Source organism: Chiloscyllium plagiosum, unplaced genomic scaffold (assembly GCF_037043375.1).
Source record: "Chiloscyllium plagiosum isolate Xiang-an unplaced genomic scaffold, Cpla_swu_hap1 HiC_scaffold_19, whole genome shotgun sequence".
Lineage (NCBI taxonomy): Eukaryota > Metazoa > Chordata > Chondrichthyes > Orectolobiformes > Hemiscylliidae > Chiloscyllium > Chiloscyllium plagiosum.
The window spans coordinates 2,915,859-2,943,129 of record NW_028270157.1 but is presented as its reverse complement, the minus strand read 5'-3'; the positions used below and the strand labels follow the sequence as shown (position 1 = coordinate 2,943,129).

Sequence of the window (27,271 nt, the reverse complement as noted above, 5' to 3'; positions counted from 1 at the left end):
GAGGGGTTTGCATCCTAGTCCCTAATCTTTTCCCACTAATGATTAAGAAGAGATAAAGCCAAGCACAGATCCACTCTGGATGCATCAGGAGATGATGGTAATCACTTTAATACAGGGTTGTGTGGTTATCTTACTGTCTGCATCAGTCTAAACAGCATCTCAGAAAGCTGACAGTGAATGGAATGTGAATAATGGGGGAGCGCACGGCAACATGATTGTTTCATTCCGTTAAGTGAGAGGTGTGTTGCTGAGATTTACAACAGGGATTTAGCTAAGGGGATTAGGGGATGAATGGGTGACACTCTACTACAACGAAATGCAAAGAAGCAATTGTTTGACTGGAATCCATTGTCTGAACTGTGTGTTTCACAGGTTTTAATGATGGCCACACGGGAACAAGGAGAAGGTTAACAGGAGATCTGATAGAATCATTTGAAATCATTTTTTTACCTGGACCGTCTCAGACTCCTCCCTCCCCTTCCTAGACCTCTCCATTTCTATCTCGGGCGACCGAATCAACACAGACATTTACTATAAACCGACCGACTCCCACAGCTACCTAGACCACACCTCCTCCCACCCTGTCCCCTGTAAAAATGCCATCCCGTATTCCCAATTCCTTCGTCTCCGCCGCATCTGCTCCCAGGAGGACCAGTTCCAATACCGAACAACCCAGATGGCCTCCTTCTTCAAAGACCGCAATTTCCCCTCAGACGTGGTCGACGATGCCCTCCACTGCATCTCCTCCACTTCCCGCTCCGCCGCCCTTGAACCCCGCCCCTCCAATCGCCACCAGGACAGAACCCCACTGGTCCTCACCTACCATCCCACCAACCTCCATATACATCGTATCATCCGTCGTCATTTCCGCCACCTCCAAACGGACCCCACCACCAGGGATATATTTCCCTCCCCTCCGCTATCAGTGTTCCGAAAAGACCACTCGCTCCGTGACTCCTCGTCAGGTCCACACCCCCCACCAACCCAACCTCCACTCCCGCCACCTTCCCCTGCAACCGCAAGAAATGCAAAACTTGCACCCACACCTCCCCCCTCAATTCCCTCCAAGGCCCCAAGGGATCCTTCCATATCCACCACAAATTCACCTGCACCTCCACACACATCATTTACTGCATCCACTGCACCCGATGTGGCCTCCTCTATATTGGGGAGACAGGCCGCCTACTTGTGGAACGTTTCAGAGAACACCTCTGGGACACCCGGACCAACCAATCCAACCACCCCGTGGCTCAACACTTCAACTCCCCTTCCCACTCCACCAAGGACATGCAGGTCCTTGGACTCCTCCATTGCCAGACCATAGCAACACGACGGCTGGAGGAAGAGCGCCTCATCTTCTGCCTAGGAACCGTCCAACCACAAGGGATGAACTCAGATTTCTCCAGTTTCCTCATTTCCCCTCCCCCCACCTTGTCTCAGTCCCAACCCTCGAACTCAGCACCACCTTCCTAACCTGCAATCTTCTTCCTGACCTCTCCGCCCCCACCCCCACTCCGGCCTATCACCCTCACCTTATCACCCTCACCTTAACCTCCTTCCACCTATCACATTTCCAACGCTCCTCCCCCAAGTCCCTCCTCCCTACCTTTTATCTTAGCCTGCTTGGCACACCCTCCTCATTCCTGAAGAGGGGATTATGCCTGAAACGTCGATTCTCCTGCTCCTTGGATGCTGCCTGACCTGCTGCGCTTTTCCAGCAACACATTTTCAACTTCATTTGAAACCATGAATGGCTTTGATCGAGTGAGCTGGGTGCAATATTTTTGTGCTGCCAGTTTGAGGATGGAGATTTCAGCTGCTCAACGAGGAGGGGAAGTGGGGAGATATTCTGCTGCACAGTGACTTGATCAGGTCTGCAATGTGAGGTCTGAGAGGGCACTGAAAGCAGATTCAATAATAACTTTCAAAAGGAAAGTGGGTCAGTATGTGAATTGGAAACATTGCTCAGAGCTATGGGGTAAAACGCTGGGAAATGGCACTAATTTGAGACCTAATACAGTCATAATGGGCCAAATGGCCTGTCACCATGCTGTGTCATACTTTAAAAATCACACAACACCAGGTTATAGTCCAACAGGGTTATTTGGAAGCACTGTTGGATTATAACCTGGTGTTGTGAGATTTTTAACTTTGTCTGCTCCAGTCCAACACCGCCTCCTCCAAGCCGTGTCATACTGTGATAGTGTGTCCATAAAGTGAACAGCAACACCACTGAATTTATGTCTCTCTGGTCAGTCTATCAGTATTTATGAGGGTCAATTAAGTCAGTTGTCAGGGTTACAGTGCAAAGCGATGCAAATAGTGTGAGTTCAATTCCTGCACTGGCTAAGAGCACTGTGGGGGTCTCTACGTCTCAATCTCTCTCCTGCCATGACATGCTCCTCAGGTTAAACTACTACAAGTTATCCCTCTGTAATGTGACAGCAGCCCTCTGGGACTAAGGCAAATTTACCTTTCTAGTCATAGAGTCATAGGGATGTACAGCACATAAACAGAGCCATTAGTCCAACCTGTCCATACCAACCAGGTATCCCAAACTATTGTAACCATTTGCCAGCACCCGGCCCATATCCCTCTAAACCCTTCCTATTCATATACTCATCCAGATGCCTTTTAAATGTTGTAATTGTACCAACCTCCACCACTTCCTCTGGCAACTCATTCCATACACATACCACCCTCTATGTGAAAAAGTTACCCTCTAGGTCTCTTTAATTTCTTTCCCCTCTCACCATAAACCTATGCGCTCTAGTTCTGGACTCCCCGCCCCAGGAAAAATACCTTGTCTTTTATCCATACCCATCATGATTTTATAAACCTCTATAAGGTCACCCCTCAGTTTCTGACACTCAGGGAAAACAGCCTCTCCCTAAAGCTCAAAACCTCCAACCCTGGCAAGCCTTGTAAATCTTTTCTGAACCCCTTCAAGTTTCACAATATCCTTCCAATAGGAAGGAGACCAGAATTGCACGCAATATTCCAAAAGTGGCCTAGCCAATGTCCTGTACAGCCGCAACATGACCTCCCAACTCCTGTACTTAATACTCTGCTCTTGAAGACATATTCACTTGGTACCCACAGTGTATCACAGCATATGACTTTTTCATTATTCATGGGATGTGGGTGTCTCTAGCTGGGCCAGTCTTTATTGCCCATCCCTAGTTACCCCTTGAGAAGGTGGGGGTGAACTGCCTTCTTGAACTGCTGCAGTCCATGTGCTGTAGGTAGACCCACAATGTCTTTAGGGGGGAATTCCAGGATTCTGACTTAGCGACACTGAAGGAACGGTGATATATTTCCAAGTCATTATGCTGAATTGCTTGGAGGGGAACTTGATGTCAAGGGCTGTCCCTCTCCCCTCCCCTCTGGAATCCAGCTCTTTTGTCCATGTTTGACCCAAGGCTATAATGAGGTCAGGAGCTGAGTTGCCCTGGGGGGACCCAAACTGGGCGTCACTGAGCAGGTTATTGCTGAGCAGGTGCTGCTTGATTGCACCTTACTGATGATTGAGAGTAATTGGCTGGGTTGGATGTATCCTGCTTTTTGTGTACAGGACATACTTGAGCAATTTTCCCCATTGTGGGGTAGATTCCAGTGTTGTAACTGCACTGGAACAGCCTGGTAAGGGGTGTAGCTCCTGAATTGTAAAGTCTCAGAATCTGTCTTAACCTGAACCACTTGAAGCATGAGACACTGATGGATGGCAAGTGGCTCAGTGGTTAGCACTACTACCTCACTGCACCAAGGATCCAGGTTCAATTCCTGCCTCAGGTGACTGTGTGGAGTTTGTATCTTCTCCCTGTGTCTGTGTGGGCTTCCTCTCACACTCTAAAGATGTGCAGGTTAGGGTGGATTAACCATGGGAAATGCAGTGTTACAGGATAGGATGCTCTGTGGAGGGACAGTATGGAAACAATGGGCTGAATGACCTGCTTCCACATTGTAGGAATTCTATGATTCATGCTGCACAGTATCACACCATAGTTTAACTTTAACTTTTACCATGACACTTAGAAATTCCTGTGAGTGTACACCCAAACACCTCATTTACTGTGTCCGTTGCCCTTGATGTGGTCTCCTCTACACTGGGGAGACAGGACGCCAACGCGCGAAACATTTCAAGGAACTTCGCTGCGACACACGCACCAAACAATCCCACCGCCCTGTGGCCAACCATGTCAACCCCCCCACCTTTCATTCTGCCCAGGACATGCAAGTCCTAGGTCTCCTCCATCACCAAATCCAAGTCTCTGACGCCTGGAGGAAGAACGTATCTTTTTCTGCCTTGGGACCCTCCAACCACACAGCATCAATGTTGATTTCACAATTTCCAAATCTCCCCCACCCCCCACCCCCATCATCCCAGATCCAAGCCTCCGAATCAGCACTGCCCTCTTGAACTGTCCAACCTTCCCAGCTATCCACTCCACTCTCCACTCAACCCTATCACAATCACCCCCCCATCTGCAACTACCTATTGCACCCTCAGCCCTCTACCCCCCTCCCATTTATCTCTCAGTCCTCTTGGCCCACAAGCCACATTCCTGATGAAGGGCTTATACTCAAAACATTGATTTTCCTGCTCCTCAGATGCTCCCTGACCTGCTGTGCTTTTCCAGCACCACACTTCTCATCTCTGATCTCTAGCATCTGCAGTCCTCATTTTCTCCTGTAATGTCAGTAGATAACAGCCATCTGTCATAAAAATCTGTTGAATCTTTCAATACCACATTATCCGTACCTAATTTCTCATGTTCAAAGGAAAAATGTGAGCATTGCTGCATCTGATAAAATGTATTGCTGAGGAAAAGCACTCATCAACCCTGGCCAACACTGTATTTCATTTCATCCACAAACCAAGTGCACAAACAATTTCATCATCACACCACTTCAATAAGAGAACCTTTCTGCCTGGGCATCTAGGTCAGCGATAGGTCTCTGCTCCAGACCTCTCTATCAGATTGACTCCCCATGAAACCTTCAGATCATATATCAATCTCAGTGGTAATCTCTACAGCTTGGTCAGAAGGCAGAGACATTAATTCCAAGAACCACAGAGAAGAGTTGTTTGATTCAGCAAGTTGTTGTGGTCTACAATTCAAACACAGAATTACAGGATTGGAACAGGACAGAAGGAGGCCATTCAGCCCATCATGCCTACACCAGTTCTATTCCTGAGATCCAATCTCCTGCCTTTTCCCCACATCCCTGCACCATTTCTATCCAATAAAACATGCAATGTCCTACTAATGCCCCAATTCACAGACACAAGAACAATTTTGATGGAAGGAGTGGGACAAATCAGACAGCTCTTGAACAAGACAAGGCGTTATATTATTCTATGGTTGTTAGTCAAGTTCTCCTTTTACAATTCACTGATGTAACAGAACTCACTTTCTACTTACAGTGATGTTTTCAATAGTTTTCTTATCTTCTTTCCACCTCAACCTATTTAAAAAAAAACAAGAACATTTCAAATATTATCAATACAACTGGAAAAGCTTCATGATTCAATGGTCACTACATTTAAGAGAAGACGATTTGCTGAGGGCCCTCTTGTACCATGTAACATTGCTCAACAACCATAATACCGTAGGAAATAGGAACAGGAATACGCCATTCGGCCCCTTGAGCCTGCTCTGCCATTCATTAGGATTCCAGCTGACCAGCCATTCTTTGTGTCCACTTTGCTGCCCCTTCCCTTTGATTCTCTGTCTGATCAAGAATTTTATCAATCTCAGCCTTAAAAACACACAAGGACTCTACCTACACAGCTCTCAGTGGCAAGGAGTTCCAAAGACTCTCAATCCTCTGAGAGAAGGAATTCTGCCTCATCTCAGTTTTAAATTGTCACCTTTTAATTCTGATTTTATGTTCTCTGATCCTGGACTCTCCCATGTGGGGATAAGCCTGGGTATGGCACTACACTGTAAGCCTAGTCTTACTTCCCTGATTAACTGGACAAATCTTCAATGTTGGTGGAGACCAATAGGGGTACCCCCTTGATCCTCAATCACATCAAGGCCTGGATTATTTCAGTAAAATATGTAACATTGCAATTGGAGAGAGGTACTGTGTGGTCTTTAACGAAAGGGAGTGAGAAGATCAATTGAAATGCACCTGGGACATAGATTGAAGTTTGTTCTTCATTGTCAATTCATATATTCAGTGATTGTTTTTCTACAATAAACTGACCACATTATTTTTATATGGTGAACCATAGATGTTGCTCAGTATTTTCTGCTGCATGTCAGAGCTGATGAGGCACCATCACTAATACAACATAGGGAGCAGGCTGACAATTTGTGCACAGCAAGATCCCAGAAGCAGCAAGGAGAGAAACAACTAGATTTTTTAAATGAATGTCTACTGAGATATAATTGTTGGCCAGGATACTGGAACAGAGCCCACTGCTCTTTCTCCCTGAATAGGACTGTCACATCTTTATGAGGAGAAATGTATTCAGCCAGAGGGTGTGGAGCCTGTGGAATTCTCTGCCACAGAAAGCAGTTGAGGTTATACTAAATCTGCAATTTGAATGTTAAAATGGAAGAAACTTCAGGAAAAACATAACAAAAGCATACAAACATATGAACATATTAATGTGAACATATTAAGGACAAAAGGGTAACTAGGGAGAGAATAGGGCCCTTCAAAAATCAGCAAGACGGCCTTTGTGTGGAGCCGCAGAAAATGGGAGAGATACGAAACGAGTATTTTGCATCAGTATTTACTGTGGAGAAGGACATGGAAGATGTAGAATGCAGGGAAATAGACGTTGACACCTTGCAAAATGTCCATATTACAGAGGAGGAAGTGCTGGATGTCTTGAAATGCATAAAGGTGGATAAATCCCCAGGACCTGATCAGGTGTACATGAGAACTCTGTGGGAAGCTAAAGAAGTGATTGCTGTGACTCTTACTGAGATATTTGTATCATCAATAGTCACAGGTGAGGTGCTGGAAGACTGGAGGTTGGCTAACATGGTGCCACTGTTTAAGAAGGGTGGTAAAGACAAACCAGGGAACGCTAGACCGGTGAGCCTGACATTGGTAGTGGGCAAGCTGTTGGAGGGAATCCTGAGGGACAGGATGTACATGTATTTGGAAAGGCAAGGACTGATTCAGGATAATCAACATGGCTTTGTGCGTGGGAAATCATGTCTCACAAACTTGATTGAGTTTTTTGAAGAAGTAACAAAGAGGATTGATGAGGACAGAGTGGTCGGCGTGATCTATATGGACTTCAATAAGGTGTTTGACAAGGTTCCCCATGGGAGACTGGTTAGCAAGATTAGATGTCATGGGTTACAGAGAGAACTAGCCATTTGGATAGAGAATTGGCTCAAAGGTAGAAGACAGAGGGTGGTGGTGGAGGGTTGTTTTTCAGACTGGAGGCCTGTGACCAGTGGAGTGCCACAAGGATCGGTGCTGGGTTCTCTATTTTTTGTCATTTACATAAATGATTTGGATGTGAGCATAAGAGGTATAGTTAGTAAGTTTGCAGATGATGCCAAAATTGGAGGTGTAGTGGACAGCGAAGAGGGTTACCTCAGATTACAACAGGATCTGGACCAGATGGGCCAATGGAGAAGTGACAGATGGAGTTTAATTCAGATAAATGCGGGATGCTGCATTTTGGGAAAGCAAATCTTAGCAGGACTTATACACTTAATGGTAAGGTCCTAGGGAGTGTTGCTGAACAAAGAGACCGTGGAGTGCAGGTTCATAGTTCCTTGAAAGTGGAGTCGCAGGTAGATAGGATAGTGAAGAAGGCATTTGGTATGCTTTATTTTATTGGTCAGAGTATTGAGTACAGGAGTTGGGAGGTCATGTTGCAGCTGTACAGGACATTGGTTAGGCCATTGTTGGAATATTGCATGCAATTCTGGACTCCTTCCTATCAGGAAGATGTTGTGAAACTTGAAAGGGTTCAGAAAAGATTTACAAGGAAGTTGCCAGGGTTGGAGGATTTGAGCTACAGGGAGAGGCTGAACAGGCTGGGGCTGTTTTCCCTGGAGCGTCGGAGGCTGAGGGGTGACCTTATAGAGGTTTACAAAATTATGAGGGGCATGGATAGGATAAATAGACAAAATCTTTTCCCTGGGGTGAGGGAGTCCAGAACTAGAGGACATAGGTTTAGGGTGAGAGGGGAAAGATATAAAAGAGACCTAAGGGGCAACCTTTTCACACAGAGGGTGGTGAGTGTATGGAATGAGCTGCCAGAGGATGTGGTGAAGGCTGGTACAATTGCAATATTTAAGAGGCATTTGGATGGGAATATGAATAGGAAGGGTTTGGAGGAATATGGGCCGGGTGCTGGTAGGTGGGACTAGATTGGGTTGGGATATCTGGTCGGCATGGACGGGTTGGACCAAAGGGTCTGTTTCCGTGCTGTACACCTCTCTGACTCTGACTCTAACAGAATATATAACATTGCAAATGAGCTTTAAAATTAAACATGCACAATTCTCAGGATGGATGCTGAAAACATATTTCCCTCTTTGGGAGAGTCTAGGACTAGAGGGGCTTCATCTCAGAGTGGGGCACTGCCCTTTTAAGACAGAAATGAGGATAGTGAATGTGTGGATTTTATTTTGTTGGTCACTAATTATATTCAAGGCTGAGACAGACACTTGCATTCAGTCAGGGGAATGAAGATGATGAAGAAAAGGCAGGAGTTGAGGATTATTGGATCAGCCCAGATCTCATTGAATGGAAGACTAGATGGGCTGAATGGCCTAAATCTGCTCCAATGTCTTTTGGCCACACAAGAAATATGAGTATTTGTCACATCTCTAATATATGGAAGTGATTGAAAGCTTCAGGTTCCTAGGAGTAAATATCACGAGCAATCTGTCCTGGTCCATCCACATCGATGCTACAGTCAAGAAATTATACCAACACCTCTACTTCCTCAGGATGCTAATGAAATTCGCCATGTCTACAGTGACGCTCAACAATGTTTATGGATGCACCATGGAAAGCATCCTCTCTGGATGCATCACAGCTTGGTGCGGCAACTGCTCTGCCCAAGACCTTAGGGAATTACAGAGAGCTGTGAACACAGCCTCGACCATCACACAAGCCAGCCTTCCATCCATTGTCTCTGTCTACACTGCCCACTGCTGTGGGAAAGCAGCCAACATCATCATAGACCCCTCCCACCCTGATTATACTCACTTCCATCCTCTTCCATGAGGCAGAAGATACAAAAGTTTGAAAAATAATTTTACCAACAGATTTAAGTGCAGCTTCTTTCCGCTGTTATCAGACGTGCGAATGGACCTCTCATATGTTAGAGTTGATCTTTCTCTGCAGCGTCTCTGCAACTGTCACACTATATTCTTCATTCTGTCCTGTTACCCTGATGTACTTATGAAAGGTATGATTTGTCTGGTTAGCACGCAAAACAGTACTTTTCTCTGTATCACCGGACATGTGGCAATAATAAATATTTCAAGAAAATAATGAAATAATGGTCACATTAATAACACCAACCATATTGTATAATGTTGGATAGTGTTTATCAAACAGAAAATTTGACACAACTGCTCCCTGCTGCAGAGAATCCTCTTTTCACCCAACTCTCTTGTCTCAGCCACATACTGTCTCTGTAATGTCCTGTCTTACTTCTCCTTAATTGCAGCATATTGACCTTGCTGCCCTAGAATGCATTAAGGCAAACACCTGTTCCTTATTTACTCTGCGCTGGAGAGATCATTGAAAATCCCACCAGTCAATCAGTAACATTTCTGAAGAGCATAAAGTAATTAGGGACATCATTTTGAGAAGCTGCTCAATTGAGTTCCTACTGTGATGGCCATATGGAAATCAGTGAAATCAGAGATGGAGGGAATGTGTAATAGAAAAATTAAAGGAGAAAATGTTTCACTTGACTCAGTGGGCCCTCAAAGATCAAGCTGATATTTCTGAGGAAGTGTTGCCTTGTTAGATTTCTAATCAACCTGTTCTGAGATGTCATGACTCAGCTGTGGAGCAGGTGGGACTTAAACCTATGCACCCTGGTACAGAGAAAGGGACACTACCACCGTACCTCAACGATCCCACTCCAATAATTATGAGCATTTACTGATTAACCTGTTCAGAGACATTATGACACACCCCTGGAACAGATGGGGCTTGTACTGAGACCCCCTCAGCTCAGAGGTCGGGACACGCCCGAAGTACCACAAGAGCCCTATGTAGTAAAGCCTTGTTACAGAAAGCAGATTTCAGCTCAGACGTTAATGGGTGCCACCATTTGCTGGTGGAGTTAGATGCTGAAAAGTCACAATCTGAGGGGGGAGGGGGGTACGCAACAATCACACTTGCATCCCACTTTTAACCAATCAGCCGGCCTGCCATCTCATCTGTAATGCCATGTTGTTGACAAGATAGCTGCAGAAAACTACACAAAACATGGACTGTATTTCGTCCAAACGTAGAATAGGTTGGAGGACTGTCTGAGAGTTCTGGGACATTTGATTCTACCTTCCTTAAGGTGATGGCATCTGTACACAGCTGTGAAGATTGGTTGGAAATGCTGATTATGCAGTTACAGCACAGAAACAGAGTTGATGGGCTGAATGGCCTACCTTTGCTGCTGCATCTTACAGTCTGTGCTGGTCCTTACACTTCAGATAAAGTTTCTGCCATCTACTTCCTTCCTATCAACATTTCCTTCAAATCCTTTTTCCCTCTTGTCTTTATTTAACTTCTCTTTAAATACAGTCATGTGAATATTTTTGCAGAAACACAACATGGGATGGCTGGATTGTCTTATGAGCAAAGATTAAAAGGTTGGGATTCTACTCCCTGGAGTTTAGAAGGTGATCTCATTGAAACACATCGGATTCTTAAGGGGTTTGACAGGGTCAATGCTGAGAGGATGTCTCCCCTCCTGGGAGAGATTAGGACCAGAGGGCACAGTCTCAGAGCAAAGGGGCAACAATTTAAGCTCCCCACTTGCCTGGAAGAGGCCAGCTCCAACAACACTCAAGGAACTCAAATATAGCTGGAAGTAAGCAGCCTGTTTGATTGTCAACACAACCCCAGCATTCAACATTCACTTCTCATCACTGGTGGACAGTAGCAGCGAACATCGCTGTAGGGTGTACCATCTACTTGGTGCACTGCAGAAATTCAACCAAGGCTCCGCCAACAGCAAACTCACTTCCATCTGGACGGACAAGGGCAGCAGATACATGGGAAAACCAGCCCCTGCAAGTTCCCCAAAACGTCACTCATCATCCTGACTTGGAAATTTGTCACCATTGATTCAGTATCACTGGGTCATCCATTACCTGTTTATATCCATTTGTAGACTCACCATTTTCTCCTGATAATTTAATTTCCTGCTTATCTTAGTGCCATCGCCGAGCTTAGTGACAGTATATTTGTTCCACTCCTCTAAATCATTGATTTCGATTGTAAATTACCTCTCAGAGGGTTGTAAGTCTTTGGAACTCCTTCCCACAGAGAGCTGTGGGGGCAGTGTCCTTGTGTAGATTTAAGGCTGAGACAGAGAGATTCTTGATCAGTCAAGGAATCAAGGGTTATGGGGAAATGGCAGGGAAGTGATGTGAGGAATGTTGGATCGGGGCTGAATGGCCTACTCCTGTTTCTGTTTTTTTAAGGTCATATGGTCCTATTTAACCAATTTATTTCTAAACATTAAAGAACAAGAGTAATAAAGATATACAGCATGGAAACAGACTCTTCAGTCCAACTACTCCATGCCGACCAGATACCCTAAATTAATCTAGTTCCATTTCAGAAAAAGACAATAAATTTTCTTTACTGTTCTTCAGATTCAGAAGCTTTAAGTACAGAAGGAGGCCATTCAGCCCATTGTGTCCATGTTGTGTCCATCTTAGAGCAAACTCGTTCCCAATCCCCTGCTTACTCCTCGTGACCCTGGAATATAATCATGTGACCTTAATAAAGAAGGAGAAATGGAAGAAACTGCATTTATGTAGAGCAGCAAGATGCCTCAAAGTCTTTTACAACCAACAAAGTACTTTCAATCGTGAGTAGCTGGTGCACAATGCACACAGCCAGATCTGACCAGTAACAATGTGGGAGTCTGCCAAGAGTGAGGCTGGTTAAGGAATCAAGATGATCACTTCGCAACGAAATTTCACCTCATGTGCTGGGGGTGTAGATCTATTCCTTCAGAGCCTACGATGTGTAATCTGACAAAGTGGATCACTCAATGTGTATTCAGAATCCACCAAAAATCCATTCCATTTAAAAGCGATGGAATTGCAATCAGATTTAAAGAGGCCCTGCATTTCATTTTATCGATCATCAAGGTTAATGATTAGTCATATAACCTGACATTAGAGAAATGCAGGAGCTAAGTTATACAACGCGCAAGACGTGTAATTCCATGTACAACTTGACATTTAGTATTCTAACGTGCAAAGAGCAATTCCAATCCACTTAACCTGATTAATCAGTCACGATCTTTCAGATGCCATTACTAGTATTCACTGAACTGAAAGAATGTAAAGTGTCTACTAACCAGTTATTATCAACTGTGGCCTCGCACCAGGTCTGGTAGAATCACAGTCACATCACAGAGGGAGGCATTCACCTCACTGAAATTCTGCTAACTCTTTGTTTGGAGATAAATGCTTACCCTTTCTCCATATCCAATTCCTTTACTAATAATGTCTCATTGCCTGTGAGGTGAATCTTTCTATATTGTGATAACCACCTGAGTAATAAAGTCAAATTGCCTCAGTTCTCAATCTGTGTCGACCATTGATCAATTGGACTCACCATGTAAACACAGTGGCTCCAAGAGCAGGTCAGAGGCTAGGAATACTGTGGCAGGTAACTCCCCTCCTGACTCCTCAAAGCTTTTAAATCCCCCAACATTAAACATTCACTTCTCATCACTGATGGACAGTAGCAGCGAACATCATGTAGGGTATACTATCTACAAGATACACTGCAGAAATTCATCCAAGGCTTCTCCAACAGCACCTACCAATCTCACTTCCATCTAGAAGGACAAGGGCAGCAGATATGTGGGAACACCACTCCCTGCTAGTTCCCCTCCAAGCCACTCACCATCCTGACGTGGAAATATGTCACCATTCCTTCAGTGTCACAGGGTCAAAATCCTGGAATTCCCTCCCCCTAAGGATATTGTGGGTGTCCCCATACCACAAGGACTGCAGAAGTTCAAGTAGGCATTACCTTCTGAAGGGACAATTAGGGATGGCCAATGGGTGACCACACCACGGTCCATAAAGTGATGTGAAAATTCCATGCCTTTTACATCAATGCAGCATCTGACTATGTATGGCACCTTGGACAACAGCAGTCGTTGCTGGAGAAACTCTGCAGGTGTGGTACCAAAGAAGAGTCTTTGGACTCAAATCATTAACGCTATTTCTCTCACTACACAGGCTGCCAATACTGCCAAGTCCCTCCAGCACTTTTGATTTTAATCTCAGATCTTCAGCGTTTGCAACATTGCACTTACGTGGTATCAAGAAGCCCCAGGTAATGTTTAAATAAATGGAAATTGGGAAAAAGCTCTCTGCTGTTCAGAGTCTTGTGTATTTAGTGATGCTGTGGAACATCATGGGGAGATGGTTTTTTTCTCTCTAGTTGGGGATGGACCTAGGTATTAAAGGCATCATGAAATATGGGTTAAAAATTGAAAGAACTGCAGATGTTGTAAATCAGAGATAAAGATCTTGTCATGGAATATGGGGATGTTGCAGGAAAATGGAGTTGAGGTGGATTAACAATTTTGAATAGTGTAACAGGTTTGATGGGCTGAACTGACTTACCTCTGCTCCTATGTTCCAATGGCCAGTGCCTGACAATGTAGTGCAAATGTTACTTGTCACTTCTTAACCCAAACCTGAAATGTTATCCAAAATGTCATTGAAATAAAAGCAGAAAGTGCTGAAGTGTCCGTGAATTGCTTCAGTATCTGAGGAGTTGCGAATGGTGCTGAACATTCTGCAATCATTGGTGAACATCCCCACTCCTGACCTTATGATGGAGGGAAGGTCATTGATGAAGCAGCTGAAGATGGTTGGGCCTGGGACACTACCCTGAGGAACTCCTGCAGAGATGTCCTGGAGCTGAGATGACTGACCTCTAACAATGTTTGTGTCTGGTATGACTCCAACCAGCATAGCTTTCCCCCGGTTCCCATCGAGTATAGTTTTTCTTTAGTCTTCTTTGATAAACAGTGACTAAAGGAATGGGAGATTATGCTGATAAGCTTATCTGAAGAGGGCTCATGTTCACATAAATACTCTCATGGACCGGATGGACCGAATGGCTTGTTTTGATATTAGATGATCACATTAAGTGGGGATGACTGAACAATAGCTAACACCATATCCTCAGGTTGTTTGTCATTGATTCTTCCACAGTCACAATCCACCCATTTCTGAACCTTAGATAACATGCATTTGCTCAGTTCCACTTTCCTCAAGGTGATATAACCTCTTTTGAACGAATGGACATTTTCAAATGGACCTCTGTCTGCCATAAGCCTACCAGGAACCCAATTAGAGGAAAATGGAATATCAAGGTCACTGCATAGCTGCAGGATTTAGTGTACAGCAACCTTACTAATAACTATCTGACAGGGACTGAAATATAAAGTAGCTGTTTTTTTTAGTTCATTAAGAGTGGATATTTCTGGTTATATTTGGCATAACTCCATGCCTGGATAAGGTAGGCGGTGGTGGAATGGCTCAATTGGAGCTTATTAACTGCTGACTCTGAATGAAAACTTAAATCTGGGCAAATGAAGGGGACTGGAGGAGTGGGAGAGAGAAATCGTTCAGGGATTACAGCAAAATGCAGGGAGGAAATTGCAAATCAGCCTTTCATCCACAAAGGCTTAACACGAAACAGCAACCTGTCCAAACTGGCAAGTGCACAGCGAACCATCTATTTAGCGTGTTATTTTTATATACACTTATAAACTCCATTTGCTCCTTAGGCGTTGCCATGTCAATCAGTTTGATTCACAATAGCAGCATCTAATGAGGTATTATCGAGGTGGGGAACAAGTTCAGACTGATTTACTGAGCAGCACCACATGGATGATCTGACGAAACCAGAACCTGCAGCTCAAAGCTTTGACTTATTTTTAACACTTCAGGCAATCGGTATCCTGCAAGTCTTGCAGCAACTGCAGTTATCTGCACACATAACCACATAGGCCTTCTCAAATCCAACAAACAACCATGAATGCTGGAAATCTGAACAAAAACACAAACTGCTAGAGAAAGAAATGCACACTGGGGGTTGGCCACGGGGAATATAGAGTTACAGGGACAGGGTTGCAGGGCAGATCTGGGTGGGATGCTGTTTGGAGGGTCGGTGCAGACTCAATGGGCCAAATGGCCTGTTTTCACACTGTAGAAACTCAGGGGTCTGGCAGCATCTCTGGAGAGAGAAACAGGGCTAACGTTTCGGGTCCAATATGCCTCTTCTTCAGAACTAAGGCTTATTGAAGAAGGATCACTGGATGTTAACTCTATTCCTCACCCCACAGATGCTGCCAGACCTGTTGAGTTTCTCCAGTAATTTCAGGTATTCACAAATTACTCATATGTAGAGCAATACATTGGATTCTAATTGGTGCATGTATTAGAAACAGATTAAAAGCTATTTGAGTCAATCAGAAGTCTCTTTTGCATAAGTAAGCCACACTCATTTATACAAACAGAAGTCCCTCACACAGCTGGGAGTGTGCAGAGGATTACTGCTGTAACGTCAATAGTTTACTCTAGAAAACAACTTGTCCGAAATTTAATTTTAGTTAGTCTTGAAAACTAACCATACTACTTTGCAGTACAAAAGCAAATTACATTTATATAGCATCTTTCCTGTAGTCCATCACATTCCTGATTTTTGCTATAGATGGTGGACAGGCCGTTGGGAATCAGGAGGTAAGTTACTCACTGCAGGATTCCCAGCCTCTGAGCTACTCTTGTAGCCACTGTGTTTATATAACTGAAAACAAAAAATGCAGGAAACCAAAGTCGATCAGGCGACATCTATGGACAGAGACCAAGCTAACGTTTCGAGTCTAGATCAGAGCTCTGTTGAAGAGTCAAAACACTACCTTGCTCTACCTCCATGGATGCTGCTTGACCTGCTCTGATTCCTGAATTTTTTGTTTTCAGTACAGAGTCCAGCATCTGTAGTAATTTGCTCCTACAGTGTGTTTCTATGACTAGTCCACTTCCATCCCGTTCAATGGTAACCCCCAGGATGGTGATATTGAGGGATTCAGTGGTGATAACACCATAGACTGGCAAAGGACAATTGTTAGATTATTTCTTATTGGAGATTTCTTATTTCTTATTGCATGTGTGCATTGTGAGTGTGACTACCAGACAGTCTGAGCATTGTCCATGACTTGCTGCACGTGAATGCAGACTGCTTCAGTATCTGAGGAGTTGTGAACAGAGCTGAACATTGTGCAATCATCAATGAACATCCCCACTCCTGACCTTATGATGGAGGGAAGGTCATTGATGAAGCAGCTGAAGATGGTTGGGCCTAGGACACTACCCTGAGGAACTCCTGCAGAGATGTCCTGGAGCTGAGATGACTGACCCTCCACAACCACCATCATCTTCCTATGTGCCAGGTATGACTTCAACCATCGGAGAGTTTTCCCCCTGATACCCATTGATTCCAGTTTTTGCCAGGGCTCCTTGATGCCACACTCGGTCGAATGCAGCCTTGATGTCAGGGGCTGTCCCTCTCCCCTCCCCTCTGGAATCCAGCTCTTTTGTCCATGTTTGACCCAAGGCTGTAATGAGGTCAGGAGCTGAATGGCCCTGGGGGGACCCAAACTGGGCGTCACTGAGCAGGTTATTGCTGAGCAGGTACTGCTTGATAGCTCTGTTACTGACACCGTCCATCACTTTACTGAGGACGGAGAGTAGACTGATGGGGTGGGAATTGCCAGGTTAGGTTTTTCCTGTTTTGTGTCAAGGACAAACCTGAGTAATTTTCCATACTGTTGGATAAATGCCAGTGCGGTAACTGTACTGGATTAGCTTGGCTAGAGGAACAGCAAGTTCTGGAGCACAATTTGTCAGTACTGTTACCAGAATATTTTCAGGGACCATAGCCTTTGCAGTATCTAGTGCCTCTAAATCTTTCTTGTTATCACGCAGAGTGAATTGAATTGTCTGAAAACTGATATCTGTGATACAGTTCCTTGACTAGTCTGTGAGACACCCTTATTATTTTGGCTCCAGCCCCCAGGTGATAGTAAGGAGGACACTGTAGGGTCGACAGGGCTGTTTCTGTCACAGTCCTTTCCGCTGCTGAGGTTAATACCACATCCTTCATCCAGTTTTGTTACTTTCTTCTTTTCACTGAGTTGATACAGTGGCTTTTTTGGCCATTTCAGGGGCAGTGAAGAGTCAACCACATTGCTGTGGGTCTGGAGTCACATGTAGGCCAGACCAGGTAAGGTCTAACAAACAAGATAGGTTTTTACGGCAACTGACATTGTGACTTCATGATCATCATTAGAACTTTTATTCAGGATTTTTGTGGAGTTCAAATTCTACTATCTCCCATGTTGGGTTTCAAACCGGGTCACAGAATATTTCCTGGGTCTCTGGATTACTCGCCTAATGACATCATCGGGCTGTTACCTTCCCTAACATGTCAGTGCTGTCATCCCCAATATCAGCGAGTGGCCCCTCCCCTGTACTCCTTTGATGGGGAGTCTATCCTCTCTTAGGAAGAGAGGCCAAAACCGCACACAGTACTTCCACTGTGGTCTCACCAGGGCCCTGTATCACTGCAGTAAGACAGCCCTACTTCAGAATTCCAATCCTCCCAAAGTGAAGGCCAATATACCATTTCCCTTCCTAACTCTTCGTTGTAGCATTATTGGCAATGCAGGACATTTCCACACAGCAAGTTGCCACTAACAGCAATGTAACATGATCAGGTGATGTGGTTTACTGATGTGTGTTAGGGCACTGCAGTGAAATCTTTGGGATAGTGCAGCTAGAATCTTTTACATTCAACTGAGAGAGAAAATAGGACCTCAGTTTAATGGGGAGGTGATGGCCGTGTGGCATTATTACTGGACTATTCATCCAGAGACCCAGGTAATATTCTGGGGACCCAGGTTCAAATCCCACCGTCGCAGATGATAGAATTTGAATTCAATAAAAATCTGGAATTAAGTGTCAAATGATGACCATGTAAATATTGCTGATTGTTGAAAAAACCCTTCTGGGTCACTTATGTCCTTTAAGGAAGGCAACTGCCATCCTTACCTGGTCTGGTTCCATGTGACTCCAGACCCACAGCAATGTGGTTGACTCTTAACTGCCTTCTGGGTAATTAGGGGTGGGCAATAAATGCTGGCCTAGTCAGCAATGCCCTCATCCACTGAATGAACAAAATAATGTCTTGAAGGACTCAGTGTGGGGATTGGAGTCACATGTAAATCAGAGCAAACTCCCTTCCCAGAAGGAGATTAATGAGGACTGCAGGGTTCCTTTCATCAGTGTCCTGGAGTTGGTTCCATTTACAATGTTATTGATGGATTTAATCCTTTAAAAATAAACCTTCCAGATGGCTGGGGCTTTTAAAAACACAAGGCACCACAATATCAGACCGACTCCCTCAAGGTGATCATGCAACTTGGCAAATGAATCAACTTGAGCTAAAATGAGCAGGGGTCGGGCATCCTGCTGATTCACTATAAAGTCACAGAATAATCAGTTCAGGCGATGGACTTTGTTGTGACTAAATCCCTAACTTAATCCATAACACAGTTACGGTACCTGACAGCAAATTGTACAGGTTTCTCAATAGTCCCTGCCTCTCTTTTCAAATACGCAACACTGACTAGCAGCTGCTCTCTCTACACTTTGAGACTTAAATATTTCACTGATCCAGTAATGATGTTGCATTAATGTTGCATATCCACTGCATCTTCACTTTCAGGTTCAATTCCCCTGTGTCCATCTCCGAACATCTACCAACTCTGATTTCCCCCTTCACCTCTCACTGCTTATGCACACTGACAGATTTTACCAATTGATTGAAAGTCAGATTATTTAATGAAAATATAAACCGGATCCAAGAAAGAATCTGTTATTTGAAAATACCATTTGTCATAGTGGTACAAAATGGAATCTCCCTTGTGTGAGAGAACATCTTGAATTAGGGTGTAATCTGAGATTCAACTCCTGAAATCACTTTCTAGCTTTTGAAATCTTCACTCTCTCTCATTCTGATGCCATGTAGTTTATCTCATTGATCCAAACACTAAATAAATTAAATAAAATCTCTACAGTGTGGGAAGAGGCTGTTTGGCCCATCAAGTGCACACCGACCCTCCAAACAGCATCCCACCCGGACTCATCCCATCTCTGTAACCCTGCATTTCCCATGGTTAATCCACTGAGCCGGCAATTTCCTGGACACTACGGGCAGTTTAGCATGGCCAATCCAAATAAACCGCACATCTTTGGACTGTGGGAGGAAACTGGAGCACCCGGAGGAAACCCACACAGACACAGGGACAATGTGCAAACTCCACACAGACAGTCACCCGAGGCTGGAAATGAACCCAGGTCCCTGGTGCTGTGAGGCAGCAGTGAGACACAGCATCACCATTTAACATTGTAACAATTTAAATAGTTTACATTTATATGGCATCTTTGTTGTAGTGCAGTGTCCTAAGGCACTTCACAACATCATTATCAAATAGGATTTGACAGATTCACGTAGACACATGTTAGGCTGGGAAATTAAGTTTGATCAAAGGGTTATGTTAAAAGAGGACACCAAAAGGAAGAATAATTAGATTACATTACACTGTGGAAACAGGCCCTTCGGCCCAACAAGTCCACACCGACCCGCCGAAGCGCAACCCACCCATACCCCTACATTTACCCCTTACCTAACACTACGGGCAATTTAGCATGGCCAATTGACCTGACCTGCACATCTTTGGAATGTGGGAGGAAACCGGAGCACCCGGAGGAAACCCACGCAGACACGGGGAGAACGTGCAAACTCCACACAGTCAGTCGCCTGAGGCGGGAATTGAACCCAGGTCTCTGGCGCTGCGAGGCAGTAGTGCTAACGACTGTGCCACCGGGCCACCCAGAAAGAATAGAGAGAGGTAGACAGGCACAGAGGAAAAGGAAGATAAAGGAACAAAGAAAAATATCGAGGAAGGAAAAGTGATAGGCATAATGAGGGAGACAGGCAGGGAGAGAGAGAGAGAGAGAGACAGACAAAGAGAATGAGAAATTGAGAGGTATAGAGAAAGAGAGAGAGAGGGAAAGAGATAAAGAGACAGAAAAAGAGACAGATAGTGAAGAATGAAAAGAGATAGGGAAAGAGAGAGAGAGCAAGAGAGTTCGAGACAAAGAGCAGTTTCAAGAGGCAATTTCAGTTATGGTTATGGTTATGGTTACAGTTAGGACTATGTAACCCAACCATAGCCTTAAACTTAACTGTAACCCTAATGACAAGCCTAACATTAACTATAACCCTAATTGTAACCCTAACCACAGCCCTAACCCTGACTCAAACCCTAACCCTAACTGTAACCTTAATCATAACCATAACTTTAACCCGAACCCTAATCCGAACCCTAACTGTAACCCTAACCTTAACCACAACCCCAACCCTGACCCTAACCCGAACCCTAACTGTAACCTTAATCATAACCATAACTTTAACCCGAACCCTAACCGTAACCCTAACCCTAACTGTAACCCTAACTGTAACCCCATCCCTATCCAAGTTAGCCGCACACCCAGCATGGTCCAAGTCATCCTTCAATTATACAGATTATCCTTTGCTCGGTGAGTTTGGTGTGGATTGTGGAATCCTGGTGTTTGGGACAATTATGATGCAGATGAACTACAATCTCATTAAGTGAAGGTACAAGTTTGAGAATCTGAATGATCAACTCATGCTCCCAGGTCTCAATGTTTACAGCCAGTGCAGAATCTTCAAAGAGCAGTTCACTGTTCTAATGTTGGAAACATTGCAGCCTATTAAATTAAACCCCATCATCTGCTTATATTTTCGGATGAAGGACAAATATGGTCCATAATGTCGGGGAAAAATGTTTAGCTGTTCTATGAACTGCTGCTGTAGCATCCACCCCACACGGCAGACTGGGCCCTTTGGTTTCACATATGAACCAAAAGATAGTGAGGATCTAAAATCTGGATTTAGTCAGGAGCAACAAATCTATGCAAGCTTTTATTAGCCACAAAATGGCTTTTCAATATAAAGTAACATAAAAAAATGGCTTCAGGTTAATACTGTGCTAAAATGGTTGGAAGCTGCATTCCTGCTTTGCTGAGCTAGCTGAATTAAAAGATAAAGCAGACAATGGAGTCTTCATGATACGAATCATAAGACATTAACTGACCAACCTGACTAACCTTGAACCACGAGTATGAGACGATAATATAAGACAATATTGTTTCCCAGGAAATATTGTTGGAGCAACCTGTTGTCCATTATGTCACCTTATTACATTTCATTGTTTTTCCTTTGTAATTAAGTTGTACTGTCTCTTAAAAACATATAAAAATTGCTTATTGTTCAAATTCAATTGTGCAGTCTCTCCAAGGAACACAGAAGCTTTTAACCTCTGTGTTGCTGGACAAACTTGTGCTTGGCATCGTAATAAACTGTGAAACCTTGCTGAAGCAGACTGTACTCCGAGTGATTCTTTTGACCGATCGCAGAACTGAGAGGCCTCTCCCGGGGGTCTAGACCTTCAATAGCACCTTGGACAGCACAGCATTCCCTCTCCCTGGATACCAGGAGATCCTAGTTAACCTTGTTCTGGAACTCCAGTTTCTGCAGAGAGACTTGAACACTTGACTTTCTGATGTAGAAGTGAGAGAGTACTCCCCACTGAACCACAGGAAGTTTGGGAGCAGACTCCGCATCACAAACCTCCTCCGCTTCTTCCTTTCCCGCCGTACCAACCAGTACCCTTCCACTGACACCCTCCTTCGACTGACTGAACTGGTCCTCACTCTGAACAACTTCTCTTTCCAATCCTCCCACTTCCTCCAAACCAAAGGAGTAGTCCTGGGCACCTGCATTGGCCCCAGCTATGCCAGCCTCTTCGTCAGATATGTGGAACAGTCCATCTTCCACAGCTACACTGGCACCATCTTTTCCTCCGCTACAGATTAGATTACATTACAGTGTGGAAACAGGCCCTTCGGCCCAACAAGTCCACACTGACCTGCCAAAGTGCCACCCACCCATACCCCTACATTTACCCCTTACCTTACACTACAGGCAATTTAGTATGGCCAATTCACCTAACCTGCACATCTTTGGACGGTGGGAGGAAACCGGTGCACCCTGAGGAAACCCACGCAGACACGGGGAGAACATGCAAACTCCACACAGTCAGTCGCCTGAGGCGGGAATTGAACCCGGGTCTCAGGCGCTGTGAGGCAGCAGTGCTAACCACTGGGCCACCGTGCCGCTACATCGATGACTGTATTGGCGCTGCCTCGTGCTCCCACGAGGAGGTTGAACAGTTTATCCACTTTACTAACACCTTCCACCCCAACCTCAAATTTACCTGGACCGTCTCAGACTCCTCCCTCCACTTCCTAGACCTCTCCATTTCTATCTTGGGCGACCGACTCAACACAGACATTTACTATAAACCGACCGACTCCCACAGCTACCTAGATTACACCTCCTCCCACCCTGTTCCCTGTAAAAACGCCATCCCATATTCTCAATTCCTTAGTCTCCATCGCATCTGCTCCCAGGAGGACCAGTTCCAATACCGTACAACTTCAAAGACCGCAATTTCCCCCCAGACGTGGTTGACGATGCTCTCTACCGCATCTCCTCCACTTCCCGCTCCTCCACCCTTGAGCCCCGCCCCTCCAACCGCCACCAGGACCCAATTGGTCCTCACCTACCACCCCACCAACCTTCAGATACATCGTATCATCCGTCGTCATTTCTGCCACCTCCAAATAGACCCCACCACAAGAATATATTTCCCTCCTCTCCCCTATCAGTGTTCTGGAAAGACCACTCCCTCCGTGACTCCCTTGTCAGGTCCACACACCCCTACCAACCCAACCTCCACTCCAGGCACCTTCCCCTGCAACCGCAAGAAATGCAAAACTTGCGCCCACACCTCCCCCCTCACTTCCCTCCAAGGTCCCGAGGGATCCTTCCATATCCGTCACAAATTCACCTGCACCTCCACACACATCATTTACTGCATCCACTGCACCCGATGTGGCCTCTTCTATATTGGGGAGACAGCCGGCTACTTGCGGAACGTTTCAGAGAACACCTCTGGGACACCCGCACCAACCAACCCAACCGCCCCGTGGCTGAACACTTCAACTCCCCCTCCCACTCCACCAAGGACATGCAGGTCCTTGGACTCCTCCATCGCCAGACAATTGGTAACACGACGCCTGGAGGAAGAGCACCTCATCTTCCGCCTAGGAACCCTCCAGCCACAAGGGATGAATGTGGATTTCTCCAGCTTCCTCATTTCCCCTCCCCCCACCTTATCTCAGTCCCAACCCTCAGACTCAGCACCGCCCTCTTGACCTGCAATCTTCTTCCCGACCTCTCTGCCCCCACCCCCTCTCCGGCCTATCACCCTCACCTTAACCTCCTTCCATCTATCGCACTCCCAACGCCCCTCCCCCAAGTCCCTCCTCCCTACCTTTTATCTTAGCCCGTTCGGCACACCCTCCTCATTCCTGAAGAAGGGCTTATGCCTGAAACATCGACTCTCCTGTTCCTTGGATGCTGCCTGACCTGCTGCGCTTTTCCAGCAACACATTTTTCATCACAAACCAGTTGTCCAGTCAACTGAACTAAACTGAATGCAAGTCAGGAGTAAAGGCCCAAGGGATCTTCAAAGCCAACCTAAGGGCAAATAATTCTCCAATTAGCCTCCTTGGGCTTCATTCTGTTCATTGAAACAGCAAGAGACCATTCAGTCCCTCTAACCTGTTCTGTTGTTCTGTTAGATCATAGTTGACTTGTACTTCAATGCCGTTTACCTGCCTTTACTTGAGATTCCTCAATTCAAACCAAACATACTGACATCTGCACTGAAAACTCAATCCTCCCTCAGAGTCCAGACTCTCCTTGGAGATAGCGCTTCACTCAGCCTATCTCTGGGAAAAGAAAAACTTTCTGATTTTGCTCCTGCTTGCAATTTCTCCCTTTTTTTCATGACTCCCTCACCAGTGGAAATGGCCACGCAATCAAATTGTTTGAGAATTTTAAAGACAATGAGCAGAATGCTCTTTGGGTCCCCTCTTGACTTGGTCAGACTGCATTGATACAAATGCCTTGATTTTCTTTCTACTGACCCCACAGGCAGCTGACCCTTACAGTGCCTGGAGCAGTCCTCCCACAATGAAACTGCAGCAGGTTCAATGTAAAGACCAGAAGAAACATCCCTCAGCCCCACACCGGGATATTTCCAGCACTCAATGGTTTAAAGTGAATAGGTGCCCACACATAATTACATTGTCACTTCAAAAGGAGCATCTGAACAAGAAATGACAGATAATTATATAGAATTATACAGCATTCACAGTACAGAGAGAGGACATTCACCCCAACATGTCAGTGTTTATGCTTCACTTGAGCCTCCTCCTACTCTCCACATCTCACCCCATTATCAGATCATTCCTTTCTCTCTCATGTGTTTATCTAGCTTTTTGTTAGAAAAAACTGCAGAATGCTGCAACTGAGAGGGACTCAAGGGTACCTGTGCATGAAACACAGAAAGCTAGCACACAGGGGCAGCAGGTAATCAGGAAGGGTCATGGAATATTGGCCCTTATTTCAAAGGGATTGTTATATAAGAGTAGGGAAGTCTTCTTGCAACTGTACAAGGTGCTGGTGAGACCACATCTGGAGGACTGTGAGCAGGTTTGGTTCCCCTTATTCAGAAGAGATATGATTTCATTGGAGGCAATTCAAAGAAGGTTCACAGGATGGTCCCCAGTAGGAAGGGATTGTCTTATGAGCAAAAGTTTGGGGCGACACAGTACTCAGTGGTTAGTACTGCTGGTTCACAGCACCAGGGATCTGGGTTCGATTCCAGCCTCGAACAACTGTCTGTGTGGAGTTTGCACATTCTTCCCGTGTCTGAGTGGGTTTCCTCCAGGTGCTCCGGTTTCCTCCCGTAATCCAAAGATGTGCAAGTTAGAGTGGATTGGCCATGGGAAATGCAGGGTTACTGGGTCTGGGAGGGATACTCTTCAATGTGGACTGAATGGGCCAAATGGCCTGCTTTCACACTGTAGGGATTCTATTCTCCCCATTGGCTATATTGGTGACTAATTTATGTTAATGGATTAGCTATTAATAGATTGCTGGTTACTCCAGTCATCCCTAGAGTAAAGGGAGGGCTGGATCCTGAGATTACCCTCTCTCTTGTAGATTCATTCTTTCCCCCCAAGTAAGGCAGTAATTGTGATTGAAATTCAGCCAGTTAGGATTAACCTGTCAGCTTCCTGCACTTAGTAGCAAATGTTTATCTCACAAAAACACTTCCAGTTTAATTCAATTGAATATCAGTTGCAATAAGCATCAGCCATAATACCCCACATCGATCTGTCAAGAATTCATAACTTTGAGTTTTCTAACAGACCATTGCATTGAACAAGACACAGAGATCTCCATAATGGTAAAACAACAGTCCTATGGTTTCACAGTAATACAGGGATGTAGGTATAATTATACAGTGGATACGATCACAACATTTCGAGGCAGGAGTAGGCTATTCATCCCATTTGCTAGGATAGTAGGCTGGACTTAACTCACACCCCTCCACAACCCCACATCCTTTGTAGATCAAACATCTGTCCAAGCACAAATCACAGTGAAGAACAGATACTATTTTCTGTTGAAAACAGAAAGAAAAGGATGCCTTCCAATCTTATTAATCAGAGAGAACTGCAATCAGAGCAAATGCATTCCAGGAATGAATCAAAACATTGGGAACTTTCATTGGGAAATTACAATAAAATCTTGTATTTCTATAAATGCTGAGCCAGACAGTGAGACCCCAAAAAACGTGAAAGAAATAAAAACAAACCCTTTTACATAAAATCATAGGAACAGCAGGAGGCCATTCAACCCATGAGCTTGATCCACCATTCAATAGGATCATATCTGATCTGACTACTCCTCTTTCCCAACCCTTTACTTTGTAAGAATCTGTCCAACCCTTCTTTAAAAAACATTTGAAATATTCACCACTTATTGAGGAAGACAGTTCCAAAGACTTACCACTCTGGGTGAGAAAATAATCCCGAGGGATAGGATTTACACATGTTTGGAAAGGCAAGGACTGATTAGGGATAGTCAACACGGCTTTGTGTGTGAGAAATCATGTCTCACAAACTTGATTGAGTTTATAGAAGAAGTAACAAATTAATTTGATGAGGGCCGAGCGGTAGATGTGATCCATATGGCCTTCAGTAAGGTGTTTGACAAGGTTCCCCATGGGAGACTGATTAGCAAGGTTAGATCTCATGGAATACAGGGAGAACTAGCCATTTGGATACAGAACTGATATAGAAGACAGAGGGTGGTGTTGGAGGGTTCTTTTTCAAACTGGAGGCCTGTGACCAGTGGAGTACCACAAGTATCGATGTTTTTATGATTTATATAAATGATTTGGATGTGAGCATAGGACGTATAGTTAGTAACTTTGAAGATGACACTAAAATTGGAGGTGTAGTGGATAGTGAAGAAGCTTACCTCAGAGTGCAATGGGATCTTGATCAGCTGGGCCAATGGCCTGATGAGTGGCAGATAAAGTTTAATTTAGATAAACATGAGGTGCTGTAATTTGGAAAGGTAAATCAGAGCAGGATTTATACACTTAATGGTAAGGTCCTGGGGAGTTTTGCAGGTTCATAATTCCTTGAAAGTGGAGTCACAGGTAGATAGGATAGCGAAGAAGGCTTTTGATATGCTTTCTTTTATTGTTCAGAGTATTGAGGACAGGAGTTGGGAGATCATGTTGCAGCTGTACAGGGCATTGGTTAGGCTACTTTTGGAATATTGTGTGCAATTCTGGTCTCCTTCCTATAGGAAGGATGTTGTGAAACTTAAAAAAGTTCAGAAAAAATTTACAATAATGTTGCCAGGGTTGGAGGGTTTGAGATATAGAGAGAGACTGAATAGGCTGGGGCTG

General features: G+C 44.8%; 1 protein-coding gene across 4 annotated transcripts in view; it reads right to left on the bottom strand.

Annotated features, from left to right (window-relative positions):
• Window positions 1-27,271, bottom strand: part of LOC122559449 (synaptotagmin-A) — a 638,345-nt gene that overhangs the window by 362,488 nt on the left and 248,586 nt on the right. For 3 of the 4 annotated variants that reach the window (XM_087996971.1, XM_087996974.1, XM_087996973.1), the window contains exon 2: window positions 5,427-5,469. The gene's annotated coding sequence lies outside the window, so the exon portion shown is untranslated. Of the gene's footprint in view, window positions 1-5,415; window positions 5,470-27,271 lie in introns of all 4 variants that reach the window. The other variant, XM_087996972.1, reaches the window with a different exon arrangement.